At 41.5% G+C, this 24,530-nt stretch overlaps 1 protein-coding gene across 5 annotated transcripts in view; it reads left to right on the forward strand.

Annotated features, from left to right (window-relative positions):
• STK38L (serine/threonine kinase 38 like) overlaps nucleotides 1-24,530 on the forward strand; it is a 111,902-nt gene that overhangs the window by 23,431 nt on the left and 63,941 nt on the right. The window contains exon 1 of one of the 5 annotated variants that reach the window (XM_058282944.2): nucleotides 16,240-16,312. The exons of the other annotated variants lie outside the window; for them this stretch is intronic. The gene's annotated coding sequence lies outside the window, so the exon portion shown is untranslated. Of the gene's footprint in view, nucleotides 1-16,239; nucleotides 16,313-24,530 lie in introns of those variants that run through there. 5 annotated transcript variants of the gene reach the window in all.

Raw genomic sequence — 24,530 nt, forward strand, 5'->3', positions numbered from 1 at the left:
TATAAAATGTTTCTCAAAAAATAGAAGTCCTAGAAGAATCACCTGGTAAATTGTGGTGTAAAAAAAAGATTCAAGGAGTTTGGGAAATTCTGCTACTTTCTTAGGAGAGTCACTTGTCTAACCCAGTATTTGCCAAATTTATTTTAGTCTTAGAATCTTTTTTTTCCTTTTCCTCAAACATCCAAGAAAAGTTTTATGGAACATACTTGGACAAATGATGCTTTTTGGTATTTGTTGTTTTCCTATTTGTGAATTCGTTTTGGACTCAATTTTAAAGTTTCAGGAATTTACTTCTGTTGCAGATTTTAAGATTTTCTTATGCTCTTTATCTTAGAATAGTTAACTTTCCTACTCTGAAGTGTTTACATTGTTTCAGTGGTGAATTTATTTAGACTTGCCCACCACTTACCTAAAAAGAATAAAAGTTAAAATTTTTTTCATTTTGAAGTATTTTGCGTTTGAGAATATAAAATATAGTTTAAAGAAAAACACCAATATGTCTCTAAAATACATGAAGAATCCTGTACATCAGTAAGGAACACGCAAACAATAGAAAATGATCAGAAACATCACATAGGAATTTATATGCACCTACAACCAAGTTTCAACATGGAAAATAAAATTATAGCAGATTGAGCAGGGAGTAAATGGGTTAATTTTTCCTGGGGTTTAAAAAAGAAAGCCAGAAAAGCAGCAGCAACAAAATGAAGTGTTAATACTTGAAAAGTTATAAAATATGTGTACCATGAAAATGTCATGGCTCTGATTATGTCCAGTATTCAGGATTTTTATAGAACTCAATTTATACATATTAAAATACCAAGTTAAAAATTACTTTAGCATCATTCCAATGAAAAATAAGCCACAAAGTAGCAGAGAGTATAGTTCCTCAAATGCCACTTACTAGCTATGGTGGATTAATTTATCTCTGCCTTAGTTTCCTCATCTGTAAAATGGAAATAATGTTAATATCTTTTTCATAGGTTTATTATGTGGATTAAATGAGGTTGCTTATACATCTTGTTTATAACAGTGTCTGATATGTAGTAAGAATTACATAAGAATAGCCATTATTATGTCCCCATTGTTGTATTTATCCTTTGTTTTACTGTGTTGCAAATATTTTCTTCTAGATTGTGGCTTATTTTTCATTGTATGATGCTAAATTTTATTTTAACATAGTATATTCATATGTATAAATTTAGTTTTATAAAAATCTTGAATACTGGATATTGCCAGAACCATGACATATGCATGGTACACATATTTCATAACTGCTGCATTTCTGTTTGTTTTTTTTTAACCCCAGAAAAAAATTAACCCATTTACTCCCTTGCTCAATCTGCTATAATTTTATTTTCTGTGTTATAATTTGGTTGTAGATGCATGTGTCTCTCCAAATGTTGTATGATTTAAAAAAAAAAAAAGTTTTTTAAAGATACTTAGATTACATAAAATATTACATAGAATATATAGGGGATTCCCATATGCTCTTCTCCCCACACTTCCCATATTTTCCCACATTGGCAACATCTTTCATTAGTGTGGTACATTCATTGCAATTGATAAACACATTTTGGAGCATTGCTGCTAAGCATGGATTATATTTACATTGTAGACTTACTAGTATTCTATTAATAGACTTTTTGTGATTCTAGCGATGGAAGAAATATCACTGATGTGGAGGCAGTGGCCACTGGAGGCTCTGGGAGTAGGGAAAGAGAAAACAGGTGTAGTAGGAGATTTTGAATACACAACATTTTTGGCTTTATGACTCCAAAAGTTTAATGTGCATGCATTAAAACAGTTGCCTATAAAAAGATCCAATGAATCCTAAACTGTCATTTTAAGTTGGGTCCTTATGATTCTTAATCACAGACTTAAGTTCTTTGGAATATGTTACTTGCTGGTCAAATTATCAGGTATTATTTCTTTAGTAGTCCAGAGATCTTATCTCTTGATAGATTTTTATACATTTTGGGAGGATGGCAAAGAGACATGTTAACAGTCTAAGTAAGATTAGTAGTAGCTATGATAATTGACCACTTATCATGTGCCAGGTACAGTCCGTAACTCATCACATGTATTAACCCATAGCAATACTTTTGACTGATGAGAAAATCAAAGCTCAGAGAGATGAGGTAAATTGTCTTAAGATTACACAGCTGGCAAGAATGATAGTGGATTTAAACCCAAGTAGTCTGATGCAGAGCTATAGAAGTAGATTCATAAGATATTTATCAACTCTGTATCTGAAGAAATATTAACTAATTTTTAGTTTTCAGAGAAGAATTCACCTAAACACCCCCCTCCCCCCAAAACGTGACCATGAGAAAATGGGGAAACATTTTCATTGTGGCAGGTGGAGGTTTTTAAGGTCGAAGCAAAGCTTGGTGGAAGTGTGGGTGATCAAGCCTCCATCATGAACAGCTTTGGGTCTTCGTGAGCAGATGACGATGGTAGGCTGTGAAAGGTTTCAGGAAATTTATAACCTTTTAATTCATTCGTCCATATGCTGCAGCCAAGTATTTGAAGGGGAGCCATAGAGAATTGTCTTAAAAAATGCCACAGAGGGCTCCTGCTGGTTTTTGAGCTTAAATATTTTCTATCAGTTGAGATAAAGCCATCCTAAAAGATGATAACAAAGGTACTCTTATACAGCTATTTAGGAAATACCTAAACATATCTGAAAAGTGTCCACTCATTAACTTGAGGTAAAGAGAATTTTCCTCCCCATAGTCTTTTAGATTTAAATGTTTCCATTGTTTGTGAAACAATCTTTTCTTTTTAAGTTGTTATTACTGCTATTGGCTATTTCCAGGGCTAGTTACCAATCACCTGTAGTTTGTTTATTCATTTAGCTGTGGATTAATTACTTCAGTGAAATTAAGGCCAATGTATTTACTCAAGACAATTATGAGTAAATGACTAAGCAAAAAGAATGGAACAAGTTGTAGCTTCTAACCCATTCAGTGTTGAGGAGAGTTAGCACAGAGGTGGGAGGAGCACCTACAGGAAAGGTCATTAGGACCAGGTGATCCTTTCTGGGTGTTACCTGATAACTCAGCCAGGGTGTGGAGCTTAATGGAAAAGGTTTCAAACTTTGCCATGAAAAAAAATATTATGCTTTTTCCTCTATTGCTTCCCCTTCAAGGAAGGACTAGGAAGGTAGCTCTTTTCCCGCCTTTGTATGGTCATAATAAAGGATTGCAAATTAATTAGCTGCCTTCAAAGCATCACGCAGATTGAACTCTGTATTTGTCTTGGAGGGAAGTCCAGACTTCTGTCTGGGGTTATTGAATCTGTGCATTGTGAGACTGGGTGCAGCTTCCTTGTATTCAAGGGTGGGGATCATCTTGTCAACAGCCAAATCAATGCCTTGAACGGCCTCAGGCACTTAGAAGAAATGAACCCCGCGTGTGGCTTGCTTGTCACGTTTGCCCCTCCTGCCTTTTCTCTCCACACAGTGCAGCAGCGAAATCTCGCACCTGCTGGCCGGGGCGCTAGAGTCTAGGAGGACTAATTGCAGACACGGTTTATTCTTTGGGTCGAGATCAGAAGATTGATTTTTAACCTTTTGCAAGTGTCTGATAAACACTGAAAATTTTGGTATTTGAATGTGGAATGTAAAACACAAAGAAATGTTGGAAAAACAAAAGTAAACCCACAGATTAAAAAGCCAAAAAGTATTATTTTCTAAATTAGTTCCTTTTATGGTCCGAGTTAAAGTTAGCTTTGATATATCAAAAAGAAACGTCACTGGCTTTTTTTAAAAGAACCTCCTGACCTTTATGCTCATGTTGACAAAGCCATTTTGTGTTTGATTTTTTCCCCTTTATTTGTTTGTATCTTTTCTTTTAAACAAGGGTGGAGATTTTCTGCTTTGCTAATCCCCTTGGACTGGTTATGATTTGTTTCATGGAACAGGTCCAGTATTAGAGGTCAAGTGAGAGAGGCCTGGACTATGAGCTGAATTCTGGAAAGGCTGGCTCCATTTCTAAATATGTGACCTTAGGACGTGCTGTCTGAGCCTCAGAGTGTTCATCTTTAAAACAGGGATAATCCTTGCTCGCCTATTTCACGTCATTTGGTGGTGGTGGTGGTGGTGTGGTGTGTGTGTGTGTTTGTGAAGGGGACAGTTTCACATACTGTGAGAAGTCCTGGGCTGTTGGGGTAGGACAGACTTGTTTAGATAAGATACATAGCTTCTCTATTTTTTTTATTTTTGCTTTTTATTAGAGACATTGTAGGTTTATTGTCATGCATAAAATAGAGGATTCCCTTTCTGCCACCCACCCTATTATAACTCCTTGCATTGGTGTGGTGCATTTGTTACAGTTGATGAAAGCATTTTTATAATTGTGCTATTAAGTATAGTCCATGGTTTGATTTAGGGCTCATTGTGAAGTACAGTTCCACTGACTTTTTTATAGTAATTTTTGTTACCTATACAACCTAACATTTCCCCTTTTAATCACAGTTAGATATATATTTAAGTGTAGATAATTATGTTTAGAATGTTGTGCTACCGTCACCACCAAACATTACCAAAACATTTCTGTCAACCCAAATGGGAACCCATTTTAAGCCTTACCTTCCTCTTTCCTATCCTCACCCCATCCCCTGGTAACCAGTATTCTAGATTCTGACTCTATGAGTTTGCTTATTCTAATTATTTCATATCAGTGAGATCATACAATATTGGTTCTTTTGTGTCTGACTTATTTCACTCAACAGGATGGCTTCAAAGTACATCCATTTTGTCACATGTATTAGAACTTCATTTTTTAATGGCTGAATAATATTCCACAGCATTTATATTCTACGTTTTGTTTATCCTTCCATTGGTTGATGGACACTTGGATTGCTTCCATCTTATAGCAGCTGTGAATGATGCTGCTTTGAACATCAGTGTGCAAATATCTGTTCGAGTCCCTGCTTTCAATTCTTTTTGATTTCTACCTAGTAGATGGATTGTCCGCTCATATGGTAATTCTATCCTTAACTTTTTAGGAACTGTCAAACTGTCTTCCACAGTGGCTGCCCCACTTTACACTGCCGACAGCAATGAATGAGTGTTCCTATTTCTCTGCATCTTCTCCAAAACTTGTAATTTTGTTTTATTAATAGCCATTCTAGTGGCTATGAAATGGTATCTCACTGTGGTTTTGATTTACATTTCTGTGGTGGCTAATGATGTTGAGCTCTTTTCATGTGCTTTTTAGCCAGTTGTATATCTTCTTGAGAGAGATGTCTGTTCACATATTTTGCTCATTTTTCAACTGGGTTGTTTGTCTTCTTGTTAAGTTGAAGGATTTCTTTATATATCCTGGATATTAAACCTTTATCAGCTATGTGGTTTTCAAATATTTTCTTCCATTGTGTAGGCTGTCGTTTTACTTTCATGATAAATTCCTTTGTGGCACAACAATTTTTAACTTTGATGAGATCGCGTTTATCTACTTTTTCTTTTGTAGCTAATGCTTTGGATGTAAAGCCCAAGAAGTCATTGCCTAATACAAGGTCCTGAAGATGCTTCCCTATGTTTTCTTCTAGGAGATTTATAGTTTTGGCTCTTAATTTTAGGTCTCTGATCCATTCTGGATGATTTTTGAATAAGTGTGAAGTAAGGATCCTCCTTCTTTGCAAGTGGAGAGCCAGTTTCCCCAGGACCATTTGTTAAAGAGATAATTTTTTCCCAGCTGAGTGGTTTTTGCCCCCTTGTCAAAAATCTGTAGGCCAAAATGTGAGAGTTGCTTTCTGAGTTCTCAGTTTGATTCCACTGGTCTATACGTTTGTCCTTGTGCAGGTTCCATGTTTGTTTTTTTTTTAAAGCTTTATTTTTCTCTCCTTCCCCTCCCTCCCCCCCGACTGTTGTCTGCTCTCTGTGTCTGTTTGCTGTGTGTTCTACTGCATCTGCTCGCTTTTCTTGTCAGCAGCACCGGAATCTGTCTCTTTTTGTTGCGTCATCTTGCTATTTCAGCTCTCCCTGTGTGTGGTGCCACTCCCGGGCAGGCTGCACTTATATTATTGCATGGGGCGGCTCTCCTTGCAGGGTGCATTCCTTGCGCATGGGGTTCCCCTATGCAGGGGACACCTCTGTGTGGCATGGCACTCCTTCCGCGCATCAGCACTCTGCGTGGGCCAGCTCACCACACTGGTCAGGAGGCCCTGGGTTTGAACCCTTGACCTCCCGTATGGTAGGCGGATGCTCTGTCCGTTGAGCCACATATGCTTCCCTCCATGCTGTTTTTGATTACTCTGACTTTGTAGTAAGTTTTAAGATCAGGACATGTGAGTCTTCCAGTTTCATTCTTCGTATCAACATGGCTTTGGTTATTTGGGCCCCTTACCCTTCCAAATAAATCTGATTGGCTTTTCCATTTCTGTAAAGAAGGTTGTTGGAATTTTTATTTGGATTGCATTGGCTCTGTAAAATGCTTTGAGTAGAATTGACATTTTAGCTGTATTTAATCTTCCAGCCTGGGAACATAGACTAGAATGTCCTTCTATTTACAAAGTGTTTAGTGTATTCTTTGGCACATATTTATGTTTAGTTAATTATTATGAATTATATATAGTTCTCATTGGCCACATATTTTATCCTGGTGTGGTAATTTAATACAGTTATGGGTATGGAATAGAATAATCACCTTTCTAGGTTTTGATGTTTGGGACCACAGGTTTACTGTTGAGAAGATCTGAAAGGGTAATGAAAAAGTAATAAATGGTCAGAAGTTTCTAATTTCAGACTAATAGCTGTTAATAACATAACATTGTTTAGTGTGTTAGCTTCCTGGCTGTTAAAGCAATTTCCATGCTGTGGGTTGGCTTGAACAATGGGAATTTATTGCCTCACGTTTTTGAGGCCACGAGAAATCCAGTTGAAGGCATCATCAAGATGATGCTCTTCCCAGGAGACTGTTGCGTTTTGGGGCTGGCTGCCAGTGGTCCTTGGTCCTTGCTTTTCTGTCACATGGCAAGGCACATGGCGGCTGCTCCTGGCTTCTCCTTTCCTTTCCAATTGTGGACTTCCAGCTTCTGGCTCCTCCTCTTGGCTTTCTTTCTGTGGTTAAAGTTGTTTAAAAATATACATTTTCTTGTCTTAACAGTATTTCACAGAAGTGTCATTCCATCAAAACCCTCTTAATTAACTAAAGATAACTTGTAAGTTGAGTAAGATTATACTGGTTGAGTAAGATTATAGTAAATAACTTCAATAGAATCTGAATTTTTTTCCTCCAAAAATTATTTCCTTAGTATCAAGATGAATATTTTTCACATTTTTGTTGTTCATGAAATTGAGGTTCAGAGTTCATTTGATGGGATGGAATTTTTTTTTTTTCTTTTTTTGACAAGATCTTTTTTCTTTCCAATAAGATTTTACTAAATCTCTTTTAGCTTTCGTAGAATTGAGCAATATTTTATTTTCGAATATTGAGGAATGTCATATTATCTCCTAAAATTGTGTGGAGATTTTGGTGGTATCTCATAGAATTAGTAGGAGAAAATTATAGTAGGGAAGATACTCAGTTTTTCAGACTTAGTAAATCTGCTCAGTTGTCAGATGTTTAACCATATAGCTTAGGGTATCAAGTCACAAAATCTGCATTAGTATCCGCTGTGCTTGTTATTAGCTCTCTGACCTATATTCACAGATTCTATATCTATTTAAAAAAAAGGAGGGGGAAGGCAGGATATGATAAATTCTCCTCTAAACTAAGCTTTCAGGATAAAACTGATGCTTTTAAAAGCTCTTGACCAAATCACTTCTCAGTACTTAACATTGAAACACATGTAGATTTTCTATGAACTATTTTTTGGTGAAAGTTCCATAAGTATAGAAAGAGTTACATATAATATCCACAGGAAAAAATGTTTTTGAATTGTCATCTATTTTCTCTGGAAAGCATTCCCTAATCCCTGTACTCAGAACTACTTTAACTGTTTTCTGTACTGTCATATTACTCTGAAAGCCACTCTCACAGCGCTTACCACACTATGTTGTAATTGTTGGGTCACTTTTCTGTCTTTCTTAGTAGACTGTAGTTTCTTGAATGAATGATGTGTGTTTTTCATCTCTAACTCTGACACCTAGCATGTAATAGGTGCACAATAAATAGATGCTGGCAAATACTAGGCAAGAATAAGTATTGAATAAATGAATAAACCTATCTAAACACATCTATGATGTAAGCTATAGCCTCCTTGTGCCCCTAAAGTGCACATATCGTTTCTAATTTCTGTCAAGACCTGGTTCAAGGCCCACTTTTTCAGAAATCATTGCTATTGCAGCCTGCACTGAGCTTTCCCTGTGCTTATATCAGAATAGTCCACCCGGGCTTATTTGTCACACACACTGATTTTCTAATGCTGTTGGAGGTGCTCGTATCATGCCTCTTACTTTTTGGGTCTCCTCCTACCAACACAGGACCTGGTGCATGATAATTGCTAATGGTGCAGTTATTTGATCTGCCTTACCTAAAACCAGGCAACTGTTACTTTACCTGGTTTCTTCTATTTTCCCATTATTTTTTTTAAAAAAAGATCTATTTATTTATTTATTTCTCTCCCCTTCTCCCCCCCCCCCCCACCCCGGTTATCTGTTCTCTGTGTCTATTTGCTGCATCTTCTTTGCCCGCTTTTGTTGTTGTCAGCAGCACGGGAATCTGTGTTTCTTTTTGTTACGTCATCTTGTTGTATCACTTCTCCGTGTGGGCGGCGCCATTCCTGGGCAGACTGCACTTTCTTTTGCTCTGGGCGGCTCTCCTTACAGGGCGTACTCCTTGCGCATGGGGCTCCCCTATGGGGGGGACACCCCTGTGTGGCAGGGCACTCCTTGCACGTATCAGCACTGCACATGGGCCGGTTCCACATGGGTCAGGGAGGCCCGGGGTTTGAACCTTGGACCTCCCATGTGGTAGACAGACGCCCTAACCACTGGGCCAAGTCCGCCACCTATTTTCCCATTATTGATCATCCTGAAATCCTAAATGTCTTAAAATACCATCTCATAGGTTTATTGAATATCTTATTTTGTTTTCTATAATCAACAGGCACTGTAAGTTTGGATGTAGGTCTTTATATATACATATATGTAATATATATATATATTTTAAAGAAAGCTGTAGGTTTACAGAAGAATCATGTAGAAAATACAGATTTCCCATATACCCCCTGTGATGGTTAGGCTCATGGGTCAACATGACCAGGTGATGGTGCCCAGTTCTTCCGTCAAGCAAGCACTGGGCTAATTGTAATACAAGGGCATATTCATGGCCTTTGATCATCAGTGAGCTGATTGCATCTATGGCTGGTTGCATCTATGGCTGATTGCATCTATGGCTGATTGCATCTATGGCTGGTTGCATCTACAGTCAACCGAGGAGATTGCCATCAGCAATGAGCGATGTCCCATCCAACCGGTTGAAGGCCTTAAATGGAGAAGTGATGGGGAGCAGGTGTAGCTCAGTGGTTTGAGCACCTGCTTCCCATAAACGAGGTCCCAAGTTGAATCCCCAGTGCCTCCTAAAAAATAAAAAAGGAGAAGCGATTTCATCATACAGAGAGAGAACTTCCGTGTCTACTTCAGAAACCAGTATCCCTGGGGAACTCACTGAAGGCCTTGATCGGAGTCCCCGGCTTGCAGCCTGCCCTGTGGAATTTGGAGCTGTGCATCCCCATGGTTGTGTGAGACAATTTTATAAAATCACATACTGTTTACAGGTATTTCCTGTTGACTCTGTTTCTCTAGAGAACCTTGACTAATTCAGCTTGGTGTACTGGGAGTGAGAAATAGATTCTTAAAAAATAGGATTCCTGAATTGGTTCTGGGATTTTTGTAATTGGCTCTCTACTCTGATTAGATTCAAAGGCACTAATGACTGTTTCCATTAGTCAAGAGGCCACTGACAGTCCATGATGTGAGTTGGCAATAGAGGTATGCAGAATATCACCCCTGAATGTGACTCCTCCCATGCTTATAAGAGACAGGGCTCTGGGTGAGAATGTTTTTAACACCTTCACAGAGTTTTGTGGGGTTGAAAGGTGCAGTGATGTTGGCTGGCTGTTCCTAAATATGCTGAATCCTGTTACACAAGTAAGGGATGGGGCTCAACGCTTCAAATTTGTACTGTAAGTATGGCATGAATGGTGTGCAAGTTTCTATGTGTGCCCTGAAAGAAAATCTTGTTTGCTACAGCTGCAGACTTAATGGCCTTTTGAAGACTCAATTACAGTACCAACTACATGGCAATACCTTGCAGGGCTGGGGCAGTGTTCTCTAGGAGGCTGTGTATGCTCTAAATCAGTGTCTACTATATAGTGCTCTTTCTCCTGTAGCCGGGATTCACAGCCCAAGAATCAAGGAGTGGAAATGGGAGTGGCACCACTGACTGTTGCCCCTAGTGATCCACTTGGAGGATGTTTGCTTCCTGTCCCTGCACCCTGAAGCTCTGCTGGTCTATAGGTCTTAGTTCCAAAAGGAGGAGTGCTTCCACCAGGGAACACAGCACTTCTAAGAGGCTGGTAAATTGTGATAAATACTAGTGAATTTCACCATCCCTACCCCGCACCCCCCAGCCTTGAGGTAGGCAGGTGTGGGGACTGGAGCGCAGGCTCCTGGTATACCAGCTTGTTGGTACCAGGGTGGGGGGATAAAGACCTAGACCTCCATGCTCCAGGGGTGTGTGCTCTGATTGTCGATCACTGCTTTTGATCATTAGTTGAGAACACTGGGGGTCAGCTCTGAGTGTGACCATTGTTCTAACTCCCCTCTGCCAAAGGCAGCAGAGGAATCTTAAAGACAGTAACTTTCTTTAAAACTATGGGAAACAGCTAAAGGGATGCTTTAAGTGGGTAAATGCCTAATCAAGAAAACACAACTTCAAAAGACATAGAAGAAGCTCTTTGTGGCCTTGCTGGCCCCTTTCCCTTCCCCAAAGAGCTGCAGGGTGGACCCAGCTTGTGCTTTCATTGTGCATCGCTGATCTTGTTCCAGAGGGAAGAGAAAGGCCTTGGTGTGCAACTGGAGTACATGTATGTCAGTGCCAATCTACAGAGGTGGAAGTCTGAGAGACTGAGTGGGGGAACTTGTCTTGAACTTGTTCTCCCAGAGTTTGTCCCGACGGAAAGGAAACAGATTGCAGACAGCTGGGACAGTGTGACAAACAAGTGAAAGTGACATAGGAGTACCTGCATCAGATGAGAGCATCCAAGAGGGGATGAAAGTCTATTTAAAAGGCAGTAGTAGAGGGAGTCCTCTTTCAAACTCCTGTGACCTGTAAGTGAGGGAATTCTTAAGGCCTGTCGCAAGCATAGGCCCAGGAAAAGAAGCAGGCTCTGTGGCTACCCTCAGACTCAGATAAGACAGAGAGGAGCTTGCATTTCACATTTGTCTTGGGCTGAACTTCTTGATAGACAGGCTAAGCTCTGACAGAGACTGCTAGGCAAAACAGAACCAATTTTCTAAAACAGTTAAAAAATGCTTTATGCTTTGGTGTTTTGTTTTGATTAACTCCTGGCATTCAAAACCTCTGATATATCACGAGCTGGATACAAGTTTATGGAACAGATGACTCAGGAACTAAATCCAGAGTTAATACTTTAAAATATTAAACTGTAGAGTGTGTAATAAAAGATTACCAGACAAAAAAAGAAACAGGAAATGTGGACCCATCCAAAGGAACAAGATAAAAATCCAGAAACCATAAATGAAGAGGACCAGAATTGGGACATCTGGACAGAGACTTAAAAAAAAAAAATCCTTGGTGTGGTCAAGGAGATAAAGGAAATATGGAGAAAGAACTAAAGGATATGAGGAAAACAGTGAATGAACAATAAGGGAATCTCTGAGATTCTCAGTGTGAAACAAACAGAAATACCTGAGTTGAAGACCACAGTAAATGAAATGGAAAATTCCCTCAAGGGTGTCAGACTGTAGGGTAGCAGAAGAAAGCATCAATGATCAAAGACAAGACATTTAAATAATTCATGTTGAGGAGTAGAAAGAAAAAAGAATGAAAAGGAATGAACAGAGCCTAGAAGTTTGTGGGACACCGTCAACCAAACCAGTATACACATTATGGGAGTCCCAGGAGAGGAAAGAAAAGGGCAGAAGGAATATTCAAAGAATTAATGGCAGAAAACTGCCCAGATTTTGAGACACGAATATGCATATTCAAGATGTCCAACAACCCCAAACAGGATAAACTCAAAGAGAACTACACCCAGATACATAGTAATCAAACAGTCCAAAGCCAAGGACAAAGAGTATTGAAAGCTGCATGAGAAAACCAAGGGAATCTCAATAAAATTAAATGCAAATTTCTCTTCAGAAACCAAGGAGACAGGAAAGCAGTGATATGAAATATTTAAAATGCTGAAAGAAAACAACTGCCAACCAAGAATTTTATATTTGACAAGACTGTCTAGGGAGAGATCTAGTCAGACCCAGATAAACAAAAGCTGTGGGATTTCCATCATCATTAGATGTGTCCTACAAGTAATGCTTAAGAGAGTTCTTCAGACTGAAGGGATAGGAAACCAGACAATGGATCAAAGCGGCACAAAGAAATAGACCTCTGGTAAAGGTAGCCATACAGGTAATTAAAATGCCAGTACTATTGTATTTTTGGTACAATAAAAAGAAATGATAACTTCAGTTCTTCTTACAGGCCCTAAAATGTAAATGCCTAAAGAGTAAAGATAAATTTTGTTTTTGGACAATGAACAAAAATATAATTGCTAACATAAAGATGGTGGGAAGGAGGGATATAAGAACAGTGTATATGTATGCTGTTGAAGTTAAGTTGGTATCAAATCAGATATGATTGTTATAGATTTAGGATGTTAAAGTTAAGGCCATGGTAACTACAAAGAATATTTGTGAAAAATACTTTCAGAAAGACATGACAAGGGATTCAAAATGGTATCATAAAAAATCAAATAATTATGAAAATAGGCTTAACAGAAAAATTGAGAGTCAGAAAAGGTATGAGACTTACACAGAAAAAAATAGCAAAATGGCTGACAGAAGAAAGTTCCACAGTCAGTGGCAACTTTAAATGTAAATGGATTAAACTTTACAGTTCAAAAGGCAGAGATTGTCAGAATGGATAAAAAAACATGACCCAACTATATGCTGTTTACAAGAGACTCACCTTGAGGCAAGTTAGGTTAAAAGTGAAAGGATGAAAAAAATATATCATGCAAGTAGTAACCAAAAGAGAGCTGGAATAGTTATACTAATATCAGATGAAACAGGCTTTGTCAAAAACTATTAGAGGAGACAGAGAATGTCATTATGTACTGATAAAGGGGTCAATTCAGCAAGAAGACATAACAGTTATAAATGCCCCTACCAGCAGAGCTCCCAAATGTATGAATCAGATGTTGACAGATTTGATGGGAGAAATAGACAGTTCTACATTAATAGTAGGATATTTCAGTATACCACTTTCAATAATGGATAGAACATCTATACAGAAGGTCAATAAGGAAATACAAGACTTGAACAATACCATAAGATACGAAAATTACAAACCAACATCCCTTATGAATATGGACGCAAAAATCCAATAAATGAGGGATGTAAGCCAGTCACTCAAGGACAAATATTGCATGACCTCACTGATATGAATTAATGATATTGAGCAGACTCACAGGTAGAGTCTGGAAGATAGGTTACTACCAGGAGATAGAAAGGGAGTAGAGAGATGGGGCTGATGGTGGCACAGGGATGCGAGTGGGGTTGAGGGGGTTGGTTGGGTCATCCATGGAGCTGGGGAGAGGGCTGGAGGAAGAACAGGTGAACTCTGGGAGGTTGAGGACTGCTGCTGAGAATAGAGTTGTGTTCTTTTGGTGTCTATATCAGGAGGGTCACTGGTGCAGGATGTTAGTGGTGGAGGGGTATGTGGTGAAGGATACACCCGGGGCAAGCCGCTATGGGAAATGAATGTGTTTATGTTATCATAAGGTGTTTTCTCAGTGGGTGAAGACCCACACAATACCCAGTGAAATATTAAACTCCCATCCTGGGGAGGCCTGCTGCATTTTCAAATAGAGGGGCAAAAATCTTTATAGAGTGCATGGACAGTGTCTAATGAAAGAAAACAGACCAGTATGCACAGCTTTTGACATTAATGCTTATACTTATGGACCTTATTCTTGTAAAATTGAAACAGCCTACTAGTAACTATTTACAAAGAGTTACCTCCTGAAAACTTCCATCCTCAAATGTGGCCTCTCTCTAAGCCAAACTCAGCAAATGAATTCACTGCTGCCTCTGCAGTGTGGGACATGATTCCCAAAGATGAACCCTTCTGGCCCCGAGGGATTTATACCAAACACCAACCAGCAATGCATTTGGAAAAAGACTGACCAAATGGGGAAACATTAAATACAAGAGTTTTATGGCTAAGAAATTTCAAAGTGAGTTAGGAGATCATTTCAGAGGTTGTGTGTTTGCTTGTCTCAGGCATATATTCACTAACTAGCCACAGTAAACAAAGCCTCAGACGGGGGCTTCTGAGGGCTCTAGAGATGTCTGGATACTAGGCACAGAATTCCACGAAACCAGCACCCTGTCAGTGGGCCTTACTTTGGAGTATATGGTAATTTCCCCAATGCACCAGAGTTAGACTCATTTATGATTTCCCTACTCCCCATGATTCTTCTGCCCCTTGTATTTGAACCTATAATTAGCACTATACCTACTAAATATATGCCCCAGAGACTTAAATCTTTGGTCTAAATCCCAACAGAGTTGCGGCCAACCCCTACTCTCCAATTCATTGGACTTATCCAGGACAACTCTCAAAATGATGATCATGGACAACCCCTATCCCAAAAACCAGAAAGTTTCTACAGATGCAAGCAAAACAGTTCCTTCTGCGGTCACCCCTCGGGCTGAAGTGTGGTTTGCTGGCCTGGCAGGGGAGCGGCCGCGGTAGGCCTAATTCCGCTGCCCCCATAATAGGGTGGCTGGTCGGACTCACCGCCACCCCTGAAGGAAGCTCGGCATGGGCGCAGAGTGCCCTCGGGTCTCCCCTTCTCGGCAGCCATGCTTCCGCGGCCGCCCCTCCTCCCAGATGGCGCCACCCGATGCCTTGTGGGGCGGCACCCTTCTTCTTCCTTCTCCCTAGGGCAGAAAATTCCAGTCTGCCCTTTTCCCCTCCCCCGACAGCAGCAACAGCCAGGCATGGGCGGGAGCTGCGGCGGCTTGCTCGGTCGGTAGAGGTGGGGTCTGGCTGCGGACGAGGGGTCGGTCCAGCTCTGGACGAGGGGTTGGTCCCACTTGGGACGAGGGGTCGGTCCGGCAGCAGACGAGGGATCGGTCTCACAAGGGGTTGCGCGGTTCGGCTGACGGGGTCGCCCGGCGAAGCCGGCGACGAAGGGGTCGCCCGGCGAAGCCGGCGATGAAGGGGTCGCCCGGAGAAGCAGGCGACGAACTGGGGACAAGGGAGGCCAGGCCCTTGTCGGGGGCTCTCAGGACTGGAGGGCGCACGGCAGAAGAACTACCGCGGAGACAAGGTAAACACGCAAGTCCACTTTATTGAGGGAGGGGCAACAGTTTTATAGGGGCTGGGGAAGGCTGATTGGTCGAAGCCATGCCCTGTTCTGATTGGTTGCTGGCGAAAGGTCAGTGGGCAGTACTGGATGGGGGAGGGGTGGTGGTTAGGGATTGGCTGTCGCTGTTGCTGGGGGAAGGGGCAGGGTTTAGGGATTGGTGGCTGCTGTTGCTGGGGTGGAGGGCAGACTTGAGTTTCCCGCCCACGCCTGGCTATTGCTGCTGTCGGGGGAAGGGAAAAGGGCGGGCTGGATTTTTCCGCCCACACCTGGCTGTTGCTGCTGTCGGGGGAGGGGAAAAGGGCGGGCTGGATTTCTCCGCCCACGCCTGGCTGTTGCTGCTGTCGGGGGAGGGGAAAAGGCAGACTGGAATTTTCTGCCCTGCACCTGCACAGGGAGAAGGAAGAAGAAGGGTGCCGCCCCACAAGGCATCGGGTGGCGCCATCTGGGAGGAGGGGGTGGCCGCGGAAGCATGGCTGCCGAGAAGGGGAGACCCGAGGGCACTCTGCGCCCATGCCGAGCTTCCTTCAGGGGTGGCGGTGGGCCCGACAACCACCCTATTATGGGGGCAGCGGCTTGGCCTACCGCGGCCCGCTCCCCTGCCAGGCCAGCAAACCACACTTCAGCCCGAGGGGTGACCGCATTTCCCCCTTCTTTTCAAATAAGGGCCAGGATGGCCAGCAGCAACAAGTAGCCGAGGCCCAAGAGGCAGTAAGCAATGAGGGAAGCGGGGCTGAAGAGGGAGGTGAGTATGACGGGGATACAAATGTACAATTTGGGGGGGGCAGTATCTTGCCATTGCAAGCCAAGGGTGGCCAATGTCCAATTCTTGTTGATCTCGGTGGCTATAAGGTCCATCTGCTTGTTAAAAGTCCAGGATGACAGCGCGTTACAGGTAGTTGATCTCTTCTTGGCGGCGAAGAGCGGTAGAGGCAGACTGTGTGATGGTCTGGAGGATCGCAGCGGTGAGGACAAGTCGCGTCAGGGCACCAGCGACGGTGGTGGTAGGCAGCGTCGGGAGTGGTGGAGACGTAGGCGAGGACCATAAGAAGGCCAAAGTCTTCACGGGCGCGAGAGAGGCCGATGTTTAATGGGGCGGGCCGACATGGGGCGGCCCAATCTGCAACGCAGTAGGGGTTCAAGCGAAAAAAAGAGGGGGGCGGGGGACGAGAAAGGACGCTTTGGATGGCTGAGAAGAGGAGTGTGAGGTCGAGACAGGAGGAAGCTCCGCAAGCTGCGGGCCGGGGAAAGCGGGTTGCGGGGCTGTTTAGCGGGGCTGGTGAGAGGGGTTAGCTTGGCCAGAGGTGGCGAGGGAGAGCATCAAGCAACTGCGCAGTGGGCCAGCTCTTACACGGGTCAAGGAGGCCCGGGGGTTTGAACCACGGACCTCCCACGTGGTAGACGGATGCCCTATAACCACTGGGCCAAATCCATTTCCCATTGTTTATCAATTTTAACAAATGTGCCACAGTAACGGAAGATGTTATTGATAGTGGAAAATGTGGGGAGGGGAAGGAGGTGGGAGTATATAGGAATTCCCTTTATTTTCAATGTAACTTTTCTGTAATCTAAAACTTCTCTAAGAATAAAGTTTAGTATATGAAAAAAATCCCCTGAGAAAATAGTTTCAAACTGAATCCAACAGCATATTCAAAGAATTATACACCATGATCAAGTGGGTTTATCCAGTATACAAAGGTGGTTCAATATAAGAATATTGATTAATGTTATACCACATTAATGGAATGTATAGAAAAAAATACATGAGCATCTTGATACAGAAAAGGCATTTGACAAAATCCAGCACTGCTTCTTGATTAAAAAACAGACAAAAAAAAAAAAAAAGAATTTAATCCAAAAAAACCCACAAAAAAACAAAAACAAAAAAAACTCCTAGAGTACTAGGAATAGAAGGAAATTTCCTCAGCATTTTAAAGGATATATGTGAGGGAAGCAGATGTGACTCAAATGATCGGGCATCTGCCTACCATATGGGAGGACCTGGGTTTGATCCCTGGGGCCTCCTGGTGAAAAAGAAGAGAAGCATGCCTACGTGGCAAGCCAGTGCCCGTGTGGTGATCCAGTGCCCATGTGGTGAGCTGAGTCCCCGCACGAATGAGTCACACAGCAAGATGATGATGCAACAAATGAGAGATGAAGGGGAGAATCAGGGAAGCGCAACAGAAACCAGGAACTGAAGTGGCGCAGCTAACAGGGAACAGAGGTTCACATCAGAACCACATCTGAGGTTCCCAGGATTGAATCCTGGTGAATCCTAGAGGAGAAAAAATGAGAAAAGAAGACCAAAAGAGAAATAGATAGAGAAGATCACACAGCGAATGGATACAGACAGTTGGGGGGGGGGGGGGGGGGAAGGGAAGGGAAAGGGAGGAAAATAAATAAGTAAATCTTTAAATTCTAACTTCATACTCAACTTTAAAAGAATGAAAACTTTCCCTTAAGGTAAGTAACAGGAAAAGGATGCCCATTGTCACTACTGTTATTCAACATTTTATTGGAAGTTTTAACTAGCAGTTAGGCAAAGAGTAGGAAATAAAAGGCTCCAAATTGACAAGGAAGATGTAAAACGTTCCTTATTTACAGATGACATGACCCCTATATACAGAAAATCTTGAAAAATCCACTACAAAGTTACTTGAACTAATAAACAAATTCAGCAATCTGAATTCAGAAATCAGCCATCACATTTGTGGATTGTGGTTAACAGTACAAATATGAGAACGGTCTCTATTGAATAATAACGAATATACAATACTAACCCATGGTGTTAAGAATAGGATGGTTTGTGGGAAAAATTCACACACATACAAAAACTTATTACAAAGTCATAATCAAAACAGTATGGTACTGGCACAAGGACAGTCATGTAGACCAAAGGAATCAAATAGAGTACAGAAATCAACCCATATACTTATGGCCAACTAATTTTTGACAAGGGTGCCAAGTCCACTCAGTTGGGAAAGAGTGTAATGTGGAAACTGGATGTCTATATATAAGGAATGAAGGTGGATCCCTACCTCACACCATATAAAAAAATCAAACTACATGGGATCAAAGACCTAAATGTAAGAACCAGAAGTATAAAAACCAAAAGAAAGCTCTAGGGAAGCAACTTTAGGACCTTGGTTGCAGCAAGTGGTTTCTTAGACTTTGTACTCAAAGCATAGGCAACAAAAGAAAAAATAGATAAATGAGACTTCATCTAAATTAAAAACTTGTGAAAGTATATTAGGGCTACCTCCTTAATGGGAGAAAACATTTGGAAATCACATGTCCAATGAGGTTTAACATCGAGAATATGTAAAGGAATTAACAACAAAAAGACAATCCAATTTAAAAATGGGCAAATACTTGAATAGACATTTCTTCAGAGGATATACAAATGGCTAAAATGCGTATGAAAGAAAGCTCAACATCATTAGCTCTTAGGGAATGCAAATCAAAACCACATTGAGATACCATTTAATACCTGCTAGAATGGGCACTATTAAAAAATGGAATATTACAAGTGTTGGATAGGATGTGGAGAAATAGGAACACTTGTTCATTCTTGGTGGGAATGTAAAATGATGCAGCCCCTGTAGAGACAATTTGGCAGTTCCTCAGAAAATTTAAGTACCAAATTATCATATGACCTGCTATCCCACTTCTAGATATATACTTAAAAGAATTGAAAGGACGGGCTTAAACAAATATTTGCACACTCATATTCATATGTTCATAGCATTATTCACAAATGGTAAAAGATAGAAGGAACCCAATTGTCCATCAACAGATAAATGGATAAGCAAAATGTAAATATACAATGGAATATTATGCAGTTGTGAAAAGGAACAAAGTTCTGATATGTGACAAAATGGATGATCCTTAAAGACATCATGTTGAATGAAGTAAGCCACACACAAAAGAATGAATTTTGTATGATCTCAGTGATAAATAATTACAGTAATCAAGTCATGGAGTCATAAACTAGAATATAGATCATCAGGGGGCTGGTATGGGTGTAGGGAACGGGGAGTTAATGCTTGAATTGTACAGAATTTCTTTTTGGTTTGATGGGAGAATGTTGGTAATGGATGTGTTCTCTTTACGAAGATTTCAGAAAGGCAAATTTATTTCCAAGTCAGATTCAGTTTCTTGAGGTAAGTAAGTAAATATGGACTGTTCTTAGAAACTTTTGATTATGCAGTGAAAGACAATTAAAAACCAGTAGTGGGGAAGCAACTGTGGCTCAATCATTTGGGCCCCGTCTACCATATGGGAGGCCCTGGGTTTGCGTCCCAGGGCCCTCCTTGTGAAGGCAGGCTCACCTGCATGCTGCAGAGAGCTGGTGCAGCAAGATGATGCAACAAAGGGAGACGAGCAGACACACACACAAAAGAACGTGCAGCAAATGGACACAGCAGACAGCAAACAAGCTACAAGGGGTGGGAAATAGATAAGTAAATCTTAAAAAAGAAAAACCAGTAGTGATAACAACTCATTTTTACTTAACTTGCTGTGAGAATTTGAACAACTTTCTTTAGTGAAGTTCATTTTTTTTGTGTGGCAAATATGAGAAAAAAAAAATAGGCTGGATTTCAGTGGGAGAGCTTTAAGTTAGAAGTAAGAAGAACTTTTTAGTTCTAAGTCTGCCAGGCAGATAAGAGGGACTCCTTTGTCAGCACCAGGAGACATGCGGAAGCAGCTCTCCATTCTGGCCTCCCCAGGTGCTCTCTGAACTCCCGGGAACCCATCTAGATGGAGCTGAAACCTGGGTTTTAACCCAGCTCCCCGCTGATGGCATCTTTGCTAGGATTTTGACTTCATGGTTTGTTTTCCTGTTTGAATAAATAGGATAGCATAGGATAGCCAATACTTATTTTAAATAATCTGTGAAGTATTTGCAAAGGTTCCCAACAGAGATTATAAAACTCCTTTAAACAGCTCCTGGACCGAAGCCCCCTCTCAAGTAGAGGTGGAGTGGACATCGCCACCCCAGAATCCTCAGGACTGGGGAATGAACTGTGGACTGGAGTGGACTTACTGGTATTCTACTATAGACTTACTGTGATTGTAGCAATGGAAGAAATTACTTCATTGGTGTGGAGGCAGTCACCACTGGAAGTTCTGAGGGCAGGGAGAGGGAAAGTAGGGTACTACGGGGGCATTTTCGGGACTTGGGCCTGAATGACATAGCAGTGACAGCTACAGGCCATTATAGATCCTGCCTTAACCTACAGAATTGTGTGGGAGAGAGTGTAAACTACAATGTAAACTAGAATCCATGCTTAGTGGCAATGCTCTAAAAGGTGTTCATCAATTGCAATGAATGAACCACACTAAGAAGAATGTTGTTAATGTGGATAATTTGGGTCGTGTCAGGAATGGAGCATATGGGAAACCCCTATATTTTTTATGAAACATTTATGTAATCTAAATATCTTTAAAAAAAAAAAAAGGCTCCTGGAGCTGTATGGGCAAGAGAGCACATTGGATGGGGGAAGAGTTAACTCAACCTTGTCTCTGGTAGAAGGAGGGGTAAATTGATACGTTGAAATTCCTTTAAAACCAGGAATTATACAGTGAATTAAGAATTACCAAGAACAAAATAAGGTTATTGTGACAGTTTGAAGCTGGGTGGACCCCAGAAGATCACGTTCTTAGAGCGAATCCATTCCTGTGCCTGTAAAACCTGCTGTGGGAGAACCTTTGGAGCAGGTTCAGTTAAGGGACCTTCCTTCTGCTTAGATCACTTCAGAAGGGCATGACCCAGGATGGGTCTTAATCAGCTCTTACAGGAATCCTTTATAAATGGAGGAAGAAAAAGCCGTAGACCCAGAAAAAAAGCCTTAGAGACAGAGAATCCTCCAGAGGTTGAAATCAATGAACCCAGGAGAGAGAAAAGCCACAGACCTACCAGTGTAAAGCTGAAGCATGAGGCTGAAGAAGAGGGGAGAGAAGAGCAGACCCTGCTGCGTGCCTGAGCATCCCTAGCTCAGGGAGAAGGAGCCTGGAGGAGGAGGCAGCGAGCAGCAGAGCCACCGCTGTGCCTTACCGCAGGGCAGGAGCCCGGGATCGCCAGCAGCCGACCTGCGGGGAGAAAGCTTCGCCTCATGCATTGATTTGGACGTTTTCCCAACCTCAGAACTATAAGCTTTTAAACTAGTAAATTCTCACTATAAAAGGCAACAGCTGTATTGCTCCCAGCAGCTTTTAGCAAACTAAGACAGTGGTCATGGAAGAAAAGACCAGTCATCTCTTGAGTTGCCGTAAGGAGGTTACAAGTCTGTCTTTGGCTTGGCTTTGTTTTAATGGAGTCTGTCCGTAAGGGTAGGCATGATGGCTAGAACAGTAGCTTTGGACTCAGGCAGAGGTCGAATCCCAGCTCTGCTGCTGTCTAGTGGGGAGGTGGCTGGCAAGTAACTTACCTTCTCTGAGTCTGTTTCCTCAGGTGTCAAGTGGGGAGATGGTACCTACTCAAATGGGTGTTACGAACATTGCAAGATGATGCACACAGGACAGTCTGGCACAGATCAGGTGCTTATAGGTGGTCACGACACAGGTGCTTATAGGTGTTGACGACAACAGCAGTGGTATAATTACAAGGACAGTGGTCAGTTGCTGTTCAGAGAATCATTACCTAAACTGAGAAATTTTCTGTTGAACAGAAAATTGGCATTGTTTTAAAAAAGAAAGTACATGTCATGATCCAAATAAAAAACATGGTCTTAATGGCAACTGAATAACAGAAAATCTTAGTTTGGAAAACTGTTTCTACTTACATTTTCTGCCTTTGAGTTGATGTGGCAGCCGTGTTTGATTTGATCCTGTGGATTTATAGGAAAGTGCTCTGCTTCTGATGCAATTAAATGGTTCCTGCGTGAACTAAAGCATACTCTGATTTTTCTTAAGTTGTATGAAGTGAAATTATTTAAATATTGGCGTTATGGTATGATTCTGGCTATTTAAAATGGGCTGTGATAGTTATATTGTTCAGATACAGTCCAAATCTCTTAAGAGTGAATTTTTCCATAGAGAAATAGGCAGAGGTCTAAAATCAGGCAAGTTTTAAAAGAAGAAATAATGGTTTGAAATATATGAAAATACGCTTAACTTGTTTCAGTCAAAGCAGTGGAAATAAAACTAAGACGTTCTTTTTAACCTGTAAGATTGGCAGAGATTTAAAAGATTGACAGTGCCCCGTGTTGGCTGTCTCATATAACTCTTGGTGGTCCATTGGTACTGTCTTTCTGGAAAGCAATATGCCAGTGTATATCAAAGTTTAAATACACTGGTTCAGCATGTGCATGTCTGGAAGTATATAAGAAGGTGATTGGGGAAAGGGTACACTGCCTGTGGTCTAGTATGGTCGCTGCAAGATTGTTGAAAATACTTCCTGTGCCAAAAAAAAAAGAAAACTACCCAATTAGTAGACGTTGCCATGGTGTGCCGTGGTGGCTTACTTTTAGAGGAACCTAAGTTCAAATCCTGGCTCCACCACATCTGGCTTTATGAACTTGGGCGAGTTACTTAGTCTAGCTGAGTATCTCATTCCTCCTCTCTAAAATGGGAGCGTTAATGGCACATGCTTTTTAGGGTTGGCATGAGGATTAAGTGAGGTGATACAGATAAAGCCCAGTAAGTAGCAAGCACTAAACTCATTGTATCTTAGGAGCTATTAATGTTACCATATGCTCCTTTAAAAGGATTAACTGAATGTATTAGTATTGATATTGAAGGATGTCTGTATTGTAGTAAGGAGAAAAGCAAGTTACTGTACAGTTTCTATGAGGCATTTGTATTAATGCTGTGTGTGTGTGTTTAATGGGCACTAAAGCGTCTGGAAGGATGTAACTACAGCAGCTAACATCTAATGAGCACTTGACCAAGACTCCAGCACTGCTCTGAGGGCTTTCCACACAGACCAGGCACTTGATTAACAACCAGTTAATAGGTTTAAGTGCTTGGAACAATGCCTGCACTTTGTAAAGTACTCCATAAACGCTAGCCGCTAATTCTCACTGCTGTGGTAATCTCTGTTTCGTAGATAAGAGCACTGACACGGTGGGAGGTCCCACAGTTCCTAATGGGCAGAACCCCAGGTTTAGTCCAGTGTGTCACCCAGCAGTTAAAACTGTGTATTGTGCAAGGTCGGATGGTGAGGTCACTTTTACTCTGCAATTTATATACTTGTGGCTATTTTCACGTTTTACATGGAACATATTTTACTTTAATAAATAGAAAAAGATGTTTCCATTTTGGAAAGAAAAATGTATTTTTAAATTTTACTTTAGAAATCTCATTTCATCTGTTATAGAATATCAATGGCAAATTCCAGAAATGTGAATATATTCATAATTATATTTGCCCTTATTATCAGGTGTCCTGGGCAGGGAGTGCCCGTGACCCTGTACAGTGTCTAAGATTTTGAAAACCTCACTTGGGAACAAAATTTTACAAGGAAATACTATAGACAGAAATAGGGTCCAGGGTCCCAGGCTAACTCTGCATCATTGAATGATGACCTGCTCCTGCAGCACTCATCCTGAGAGCCTTCAAGAAGCCTTCAGTCACAATATTTTGGTTTCCATAAAGTCTGGTGTAAAAAGTCGTTCTTTGGTCATCTTAAAAAGGCAAACTAAAAAAGTTATTTGACCCACAGATTGTGATCATAAGATGGGAAGTGGTGAATGAGCATTAGATACGAAGTCAGCGTCGGAGTGAGGATGGGCCTTGCAGAGCAGGACGGGCCTAGCTGCCAGTGTCCTCGCGTCCACTTCTCTGCAGGTGCAGCCCAGGGCCTAGCTGCCAGTGTCCTCGTGTTCACTTCTCTGCAGGCGCAGCCCAGCGTCCTGGGCTGCCCCTGCCCTGTGGGCTCTCCCTCAGAATGTGGGGCCACCGATGGCTGGTGGGCTGGGTTCTAGTGTGAGCTTGTCCACCAGATGGCCAAATGACCATTG

The sequence above is a fragment of the Dasypus novemcinctus genome, chromosome 20 (genome assembly GCF_030445035.2).
Source record: "Dasypus novemcinctus isolate mDasNov1 chromosome 20, mDasNov1.1.hap2, whole genome shotgun sequence".
Lineage (NCBI taxonomy): Eukaryota > Metazoa > Chordata > Mammalia > Cingulata > Dasypodidae > Dasypus > Dasypus novemcinctus.